Source organism: Juglans regia, chromosome 11 (genome assembly GCF_001411555.2).
Source record: "Juglans regia cultivar Chandler chromosome 11, Walnut 2.0, whole genome shotgun sequence".
NCBI lineage: Eukaryota > Viridiplantae > Streptophyta > Magnoliopsida > Fagales > Juglandaceae > Juglans > Juglans regia.
Window position 1 is genome coordinate 21,185,621 of NC_049911.1, and position 10,267 is coordinate 21,195,887.

Genomic DNA, 10,267 nt, shown 5'->3' on the forward strand with positions numbered 1-10,267 from the left:
AGCTAGCTATTTCATTACCAGATTCTCCGACCATTTGGGTAACCTAGCCACTTATGGTGCCTGCTTTTTGGGTAACACCGAATGTTTCAGGATCAAACTTCCTTTCATTTGTAAACATTTTTCTTTCACCAAAAGTAGGGTTGATCAATAAAATAGAACTCAACTGAAAATGTTTCCATGCTTTTCTTTTTGGGGATCGAGCATAATAAATAAATAAATAAATAAATAAAAGAGCGTGCATATCCAGCGATCGATGTAGACTAAGGTTGTGTTTGGATGTTGAAGTGAGTTGAGTTGAGATGATAAAATATTGTTAGAATATTATTTTTTAATATTATTATTATTTTAAAATTTAAAAAAGTTGAATTATTTATTATATTTTGTATTAGAATTTGAAAAAATTGTAATGATGAGTTGAGATGAGTTTGGGATCCAAACGAAGTCTAAAAAACTAATTACGTAGGTTATATCATATATACTGCTCACGTATAGACAAAAATGATAAAATCACTCTAGTAGTGATGGAATTTCCACCATATTTTCCTTCACGGCCTTTGATACTTCTTCAACCTCATTACTCCACTACTGTCTCCACTTACGTCTTCCTCGTGCCCTTTTTCCTTGATTCTGATGTTAGGATGGCCTTGGCACCACATAACGCCAGAGCCACGTACAGTCTTTTGGGCTCGGCTCCCTCCACCTCAAACATCATATCTAATGATCACTACATGACCACCAATTCATCAATCTTTTCGATCCCTGCATTACTTTCATGGTTCTTAATTTTTCTGGTTCCGTTTTAAGTAGGATTATATATCCTTTTTGGAGGGCCCCCGCCCTCTCTCTCTCTCTCTCTCCTTATTCCATATATCTGGCAGAAACAAAACCAAAATTCAACATCAGTTTATAAATGCAATTAATAATCTGTTTGAAACAACTCCATATGCCATGATCTTCAACTCAATCATAATATCAGCTTGTGATGCAAACAACAGTGTTTCCATATGAATAATGGGGGATTGATCATGTTTCAGAGGTCCTGCTAACTCAATAATGGCGTTCACGGGTGGGTGTCGAAACAGTGTAAACAGAATATACCAACAACAACAGGACATTGAACCCAATACAAGATCAATAATGATGTTTTGGATAACCAGATCAGTCCTTGCAGATCATTGGTCAATGCAGATACATGCATTACCTGTAGCCACCCAAGGCTGCTTTGTGCATGCATGCCTGCGCCACCCCCAAAGAGATGATTAATCTAAAGCTAGCTCGTACTTGGCTAGCTACTCGAAATGGAGTACTCACTTATAGTGTCTAGCAAATGTCCGAAATCTATCGTGAAAAGTCAACCAATAATGCAAGAATAAAGAGTCAGATCATCAAGTCAATGCCCCATTTCCAGTACTACTAAACGTTATGGATTTAACAGTGATCGAAGGAATTTTGTCGTATCATATATATTGGCATCGTAATCACAATAGATTCTCCTGATCCATTTTGGTTAGTGGCAAGGAGCTTTGGCCAATCACAATAAGATCTCTAGATCTCTCATGTTATGATTATTCCACCAGTGGCCAAAATTAGGGGTGGTAATTCATGTTTGCTGGTCGTTTTCTAGCCGTGTTAAGTCATGGATATTCAATAATTTTTATGTTTGAGATTGTGGTTGGAAATACAACTTATAATTTTATGGCTTATAACTTCTAGTTTAAGTAATAAATTTTACTATTAAAAAATTATTTACTGTTTGTTAACCATGTGTTTATAGCACTTTCAAACATGCATTTTAGAATTGTTTGGAAACAAATTAAGAAAATATTTTATGACGTAGAAAAGATGATAATTTGATTTTTTTTTTTAAATTATGACCATATGCTTGAAATTTTAAATGTTTTAATTATCTTAAAGTTGAATGAATATTTTCGCCCATTGATAGATTTATAAAATTTTGAATTACGTTCTGCATTATCCAAAAAAGCATGTTTGAGGAAATGTACCAAAATGATGATTTTTCACAAATGTATTTTTTAGCTTATTTGAGATTAAAAAGTACTTTAATATGTAACATTTAAACAACCTGATTTTTCATTAAAGAGCTTTTAAAGTTATTTAAACATTTTTTAAGACTCATAACGCAACTCCAAATAGGCTCTATATAACTCAATCAGAATCCAACCCTTTAAGCTAAACGTATCAGATCTTTAAACACTAACACGACCCATTTAAATAATGGGCCGTGTCGCATCACTCGTTCTGACCCGTTCAATAATTAATTAAAAATTAATCAACACGGCATGACTCATTTCAACCTATTTTATATAAATGGGTTGAACGAATCCGTATAATCTATTTGACCCGATTAACATAATTTCACATAAAAATTAAAATCTGTGTTTATTAGTAGCCACAACATCTAAAAATAATAATTAGACTGCCCTCTACAAAAAAAAATCAATATTTTTCATATTTTAACTTATAATAAAAGTAATATTATAATCTCGATAATAACAAATATGAGTATATGTTCAGAATTACAATCACAACAATAAAAATATAAGCATATTGAAAAATACGAATATTACAATCAAACAATAATGAAATTGTGATTGTGAGTAAAAGTCTAAATGGTTCATAACAGGTTGGTTTCGTATTAAGTCGGTTGAACCGTTTATAAATCATGTCTTAATGGGTCAACCCGTTTTAATCCGAATCCGTTAACATCAAACCAAACCCACTAATTTCGTGTTGGGTTTATGGGTCGTGTCACATATTACCACTTCTAACCAAAATGATATGTATACTACAAGATAAGAGCTCATTTTTTAGGCCTTGTGTATATAGGACTATAGTTGCTGAATTTGATGTAGTTGATAAATCCTGTCGAGGGATATCAAGAAACCCATAGAAAATAGCAATAAAAGTAGTCAATGTGATCTTGTTACGAATGATTCATATTATTCAGCCACTGTGTGACACAAAGTTTGCTCGGGCTGTTCCGGCCGTATTCTCCCCTTGACACTTACATTCCAACTTGTACGAGAATTGATCGTGTAAAATCATCAATTTCTTTACAATAAAAAAAAATTTACAATTTGACGAATTATATCAAACCATATCAATTTGTGATATTACTTTTGTGTAATCTATTTGTGGCTAGAGTATTTTTTTCATTATTTGTGTAATCTATTTGTGGCTAGCATTTCTAACTTACGTATAGAGATTAATGCTACAATCTTTGACTTACGTACAGAGATTGATGCCATGCTGCGACTCAGGTCACGATCAGTACTCGGTTAATACAGCTAGAGACGCGTCTAGCTGCAGTCGAGAATGTGTGCAAAGAGTTGGGATCTTAGTAGTTTGTATCTTTTATTTACATTTTTTTTTTGTATGGAAAATATTTAATTGGTGTCTTGTAAATTTAATCTAATTATGACTTAAATCATTTTTGTCTTTTCTAAATTAATTATTGATTTCTATTATTTCTATTATTTAATTTCTAATTTTTATATAAATTAAATATTTATCCATAATTAAGTAAGGTATTTTGTTGCCATCAATAATTGTAAAAATTCCGTAGCCATTCGAACGGAATATATTACGTTCGAACGTTTTTCCATTCCCTCTAGATATTTATGCAATAAATTTCCATTCAAATTCTTTAATTTTCCGTTCAATCATATATAATATATGTTCGAATATTGATAAACTTTGACGTTCGAAAGTTGTTGTATGTTGTTCGAACGGTAAGTCAATATCCTGCTAAATTTTGTCACTTAACTCGCCAAATTCTTGTTCGACCATATATAATATCCGTTCAAATGTTATGTTCGAACGGTTATTTTATTAGGCAAATGGTAAACACCTTCCATCATTTTTTAGGAACAAAATTTGAATTTCGTCCCTACATCTCATTTTTTGAGACGATTTTTATTTCGTCCCAAACAACATCGTCCCAAAAACCAATTCTTGTTGTAGTGTCCATCGTCTTACATGTACCTCTTTAATATTCCAAGTAATTAATTTGAATATGACCCTAGTTTTAATACAGAATCTCCTATCTCAATATTCAAAACAAATTTATCGCTTTCTGGCTAATCAAACTCTGTTGCACATGATCATGAAGTCGGCATATACTAAAGATGGCTATTTTTATGATCTGCTTTTCTTTTAGATTAGATTAATGGAGTAATATTATTGGGTTTCCACTCAATAGAGGAATTTGATCATTACATGGGCCATATATATGTCGAATTGCACAGATTTATTTATTTGTTAAGTAAATTTAGGGATTTCAAGCTGCCAGTAGTACTGTATTTTTAAAAAATAAACTTACTTCTCATTATCGCCTTTTCTAGCTACTTGATCATTTACTTCCAATTTATAAATTTGCGTATTACATTAATTAGAGTACTACTAGTATTATCATTAATTTGGAAGTTGGAACGGCTAAATATATTTGTCCCTTTTTGAGAAGACATGAAAAATTCTAGAAATTTCTAAAATGCATGCATGGCATATATCATGTGGAGGACCCCTTTCAGTACCCATTAATTCTTGATGCTATGTAAAGCCCTCCACCTCTTATGTATATTATCCCGCATTGGACAATATGCTCAAATTACTTTCTTATTTTATTTCGTACAAACAGTAAAAGAATGGTAAGAATATTATTACCTTAAAAATGATCGTTTCATAAAAATTTCGAAATTGTGAATAAATATGTTAAATGAATGGATCACACACAAATTGATATAACTTGATGTGATACGTTATATTATAAAATTATTTTTATTGTAAAATAGATCTAACGTATTATATAAACTCATGCTAATTTGTAAGTTTACTTTTGTAAAGTCTCTTTGTAGCTATAACATTTTTCTTGATTTTTAGTTGGTTTTTGTTCTTTTAGTTTTCAATCTTGATTAAATAATTCTTTCAACTTATATTTTTAAACACGTTTTGATTCTATCTAATTAATTACAGCCATTTTTAAACACAATGATCTTCTATGATCTTAAAAGTTAAAATCAATGTGCTAGATATGATAATTAGTACTAACATGTAAAATATTCAAAATTTTGTTTCACTTTCATGTAATTAATAATCTTAATTCAGAGAAAAATGTGGTCACTAAGAATATGATTAGTTCTCACGTACATACCGATTGTCCATTGCACCTAGAAAGGAGGGAAGCTAGCCTAGCCTAAATGGAAGAGTTTCCTAAAGTTAAGGTTAATTTAAAGGGAAAAAAAAAAAAAAGTCATCAAATGGCTTATAAATTATAACAACTTGATCAGCCTTTTCCAAACAAAGTTGAAAACAGGGTATCAAATTATGATCTTTTGAAGGAGAAAATCTTGGAAAGTAGAATTACTTTAAACCCTAACCATAATTTAGATTAATATATAAGAGTAATATTGCTGATCACTAGCTAGAAGACATTAGTGATCAATATATATATATATATATATATATTCAAGTTCTTTTTAGAAGAGACTCGATTCATTATGGATATATCACAAGAGGGAGAGATCAGTACTACATATGTTATCAAGTTACAAATTAAATCATTGACATACAGTTATGTCACTACAAGAAAAATGAATATTTATAACAGATTATTTACGATGAAAATAAATTTATTTTGAAAGGAAGTAGTCATTTTTAAAGAAAATAATTGGTCACAATTAAATAATTTTCTTATAGTGTGTTAAGTTCAATATATATATATAAATGTGATCAGATGCATGGATTGTGACATAATAATTTCATAAGTGGTCACTTATTATTTATTCCAAATGTTTAATATTCTATATAATTTTAAAAATAATATTATTAGCTTTGCCGATCCTAGTATTGAGTCGCGTCATCCATTCATGAATTAAATGGACATAAATTTAAAATAAATTAAAAGATCTACGTGAGATTTTAAAAGTCGGAAACGCGCGCTTCATCTTCTTTCAAATATAAATTAAGTATCTTATTAATTTCTTTACATATAGTTCGTTTCGGTCATTAGCGACGTTATCCATTTTGATCTATATATATCAAGTTACCAAAGTTTAAATTAATTTAAAAAAATATAGAATTTTAAAGATAAAGAACACCTTAACTTCTTTTATTTGTTAAATTTTGTCTTTGTTTATACAAAATTTTTATGTATAACTACTTTTACGTATTTTTTACACACTTCATTAATACGATTAGCTATGTTATATTTTTTTAATATAAAATAATTGTTTTAACTAATTACATTAATAAAATATATAAAAAATATATAAAAATAAGAGTACGTAACAGATTTACAAATAAAAGAGGTCGTACGTAGTTAATTTGTTAATCTCCCCTCCATCGATCATTTGTGTGACATATTTTCTTTCTGCAGTATCGTGGGACAGCCAATTGCAATTACCTACTGCCACCGTGCTAAAAGGAATGGAAATGGGGTGAGGAAAACGGGAGAGAGGTGACTGTATCTAGCACAGTGGCCGGAAATTATTGCAATTGGCTGTCCTGTCCCACAACATTGCAGAAAGAAAATATGCCAAACAAATTATGAGAGATTTGTTTAGATAGTGAGGTATTTTATATATTTTGTAAATAATAATAATAATAATAATAATATATTAAATAATAAAATAATAATAATAAAATGAAATATTCTGAAAATATTCTATTATCCAAACTAATAATCCAAATAGAAATCCTATCAACTATAAAGTAAAAAATAGGCCAAAATACGTACGACCTATTTTATTTATGCAGATTTCGTGCTGCATGCTACCATCAGTATCATGCATGGCCACATGAAGCGGCACTCATAAACTTTGTTATTTATTTATTAAAAGGAAAGACTGGAAAATCAGTACTTGGGCTCTTATATATATATTTAAGTTTCCATGTTATAACTTCCCATTGACACGATCTGCAGTCACGCACCGAGACATTAATTTTCTCAAGCAACTTTCCTAGAAAAAGCTTGCTCATGTAATGGTGCTTGTTAATTAAATTATATATAGAGAGAATCACACTCAAAAGAAATGGGAAGGTGCACGAAACAACGTCAGATAATCACAAGCATATATTAAATTAATAATAAGTTAGTCTACGTAGAGTTTTTAAATGAGGACTACTCATATAAGCCCGTACATAAATTATATTTAAAGAAATTTAAAATTATAATAATATTTTTTTTTTTTATCTTCATTCAATAATAGAACTAGATCGTAAATAGAATTTTTCATTAATAATTGACGGAATCAATAAAGAAAGATAAAAGTAAGTTTGTGCAAAAGGAGAACAGTAACAGTAACCAAACGCGTGCAAATAGGAGTGGGAATTAGCAGCATAGTTGGCGGAAAAACGCGCGCAGAAATTGACTTGGTTTGTGCTTCAATTATGGATGCAACTAATTGTCGGTTGGAGTGAAAAAGTGATGTTGTAATGCACTAGTTTAGAAAAAGGTGCTGTAGGGCTGAGCAAAAATCCGACAATCCGACTCCGAATCCGACTCCGCTCCGACTCTGCTCCGACTCCGACAAGTCGGAGTCGGAGTCGGAGTTTTTTTCCTCTTGAAAGTCGGAGTCGGAGTCGGAGTCGGAGTCGGAGTCGGAGTCATTGATGAACCGACTCCGGCTCCTCTCCGATCCGACTCCGACCCTCCGCCTCCGCCTCCGACGTGACCCTCCGACTCCGCCTCCGATTTTATACATATTTTATAAAAATATGTGTTTTTCTATATATTAATTATTTAAATTTTATACAACTATATCTTATATAATTAGTTAAACTCAATAATATACTAGTTAAATAATATATTTATACTATAATATATAGACTAAATTTACTAATAATAGTTTAGTATATGACTATATGTAAATATCATACTACTAAAAATTTACAATATTACTACCATGTTGTTCTAAATTACTAATGTATAAATATAATAGCATGTAATACTAATGTATATATAATATACTATAAATACTAAGATGCATAATAACAACAACATGTAATATTGTAATACATATACTAATGGATAAACACTAATCTATAAATTTATAATAACATATAATACTAATGTATAATAACTAAAGTATTATTCATATAAATTTTATATAACAATATCTTGTATTAATTATATTTTTTGACCTAATAAATTCTCAACATATTCATTTTGATAAATATATTAGTAATTCTAATATACATTAGTATAATAATTAGATTTATGGCCTAATACTAATACTATTAGTAAACCACTTTAAGCCTATATATAAATTACTATATAAAGCACTATATTATTTATTACTAATACTATATTACAATGTGATACTATTAACTATAGTGATATATTAGTATTAGACATTAGTATACTAATACTATCAGTGATATAGTTAGTGTAATATAATAATATTTATACTAATACTATTATATAGTTATACTAAATTAAAATCACTATAGCAAATATTAATATATAGTTATGCTAATCACTATAACTAATACTAATACTAATATAGACTATAGTTATAACTTATAGTATTATAACTTATACTAAATCATTATAACTAATACTAATATAGTTATACTAATCACTATAATTATATATAGTATTAATATCACTATTAGTATAATACTATAATATATAGTATTAATAATAACTAATACTATTATATAGTTATACTAAATTAAAATCACTATAACAAATATTAATATATAGTTATGCTAATCGCTATAACTAATACTAATACTAATATAGACTATAGTTATAACTTATAGTATTATAACTTATACTAATATATTATATAGTTATACTAAATCACTATAACTAATACTAATATAGTTATACTAATCACTATAATTATATATAGTATTAATAATAACTAATACTAATATAATTATTAGTATAACTAATATTTATATATATTAATATATATATATCAAGTATAAGAGATTAGAGATTTAATATATATATATATCAAGTATATTAGTTTATTATTAATATTTCGGCACTTTTTTTTTAATATTCATATATAATAATATATATCATATATTTTTTTTTTATAAATTTTCATATATATATAATATATAAAATAGATTTATATTAGTTAGTATACTATTATACAATACGGCGTCGTTTCTATTGCAATAGGACTTTCTTTTTAATTTTTGAATGCATGTTAGTATGTTACTTGTTTTATTTAGTTGTATTTTTTGTTATAATCAAAAGTTTAATTAATTTAGATTGTAATGTTGAGAAAATTGAAATTTAAAATCTCACAATTTTTTTTAAAAAAAAAAAAGTGGGTCAAATATGAAGTTAAAAAAGATAAAAAAAATAATAGAAAAATCCGACTCCGCTCCGACTCCGCTCCGACAAGTCGGAGTCGGAGTCGGAGTCGGAGCGGATTTTATATGTTTCAGAGTCGGATTCGACCTCCGACAAAGTCGGAGTCGGATTCGACCTCCGACAAAGTCGGAGTCGGAGTCGGAGGTTGGGCCCTCCGACTCCGAAAGTGTCGGTGCTCAGCCCTAAGGTGCTGCAAATGAATATTGTAATCAGGTGATCATCATGTGTTAATTATTATTAATACTATTCATTTTTTTAATTCAAATCTTATATATGTAATCCAAATTGGATTGTTAGAGCAACACGTCAGACTCCTTAAGTTTTGGACAATTTTTTTTTTTAATTTTATATTAAATTTTACTCATCAATCAAAAATTGATTTCATCTAAGTTTCTATTTTTCTCTATTCTATTAAAATAATTTATTATTATTTTATTATTATTATTTTTCTCTTACTTCCTTTTACAATCTTATCTGCTCACTATTTTATCTTTTTTCTTATGTTTTGAACTATTACTCTTTAGCAAATATTTTTAACACATTATTGAAATTATTTTTTTGCCAATACAATTAAATTTTCAAAATTATTACATTTTTAAGAATAATATAAATTTTTCACAAAATTTGCCTTTTCCAATCGTATAATTTTTTAAAGATTAAATTTTAAACGTCAATGATTTCTATGATCATTTGTCTAACCGTAATTGTTTTGTCATTTTCCTAACGGATATATTTTTAAACGGTAATATTTTGGTGTATAAATAAGAGCACTTCTCTTTCATTGACATCTAGATATAGTAACCTAAGTTCATTTTAGATTAAGACAAAATTCTCATTCATGTCTCATTCTCCACCTACTTCTTAAATGGTTCGTTCTTTTTTTTTTTCCTCGCAAATTTATGCTTCACTTAG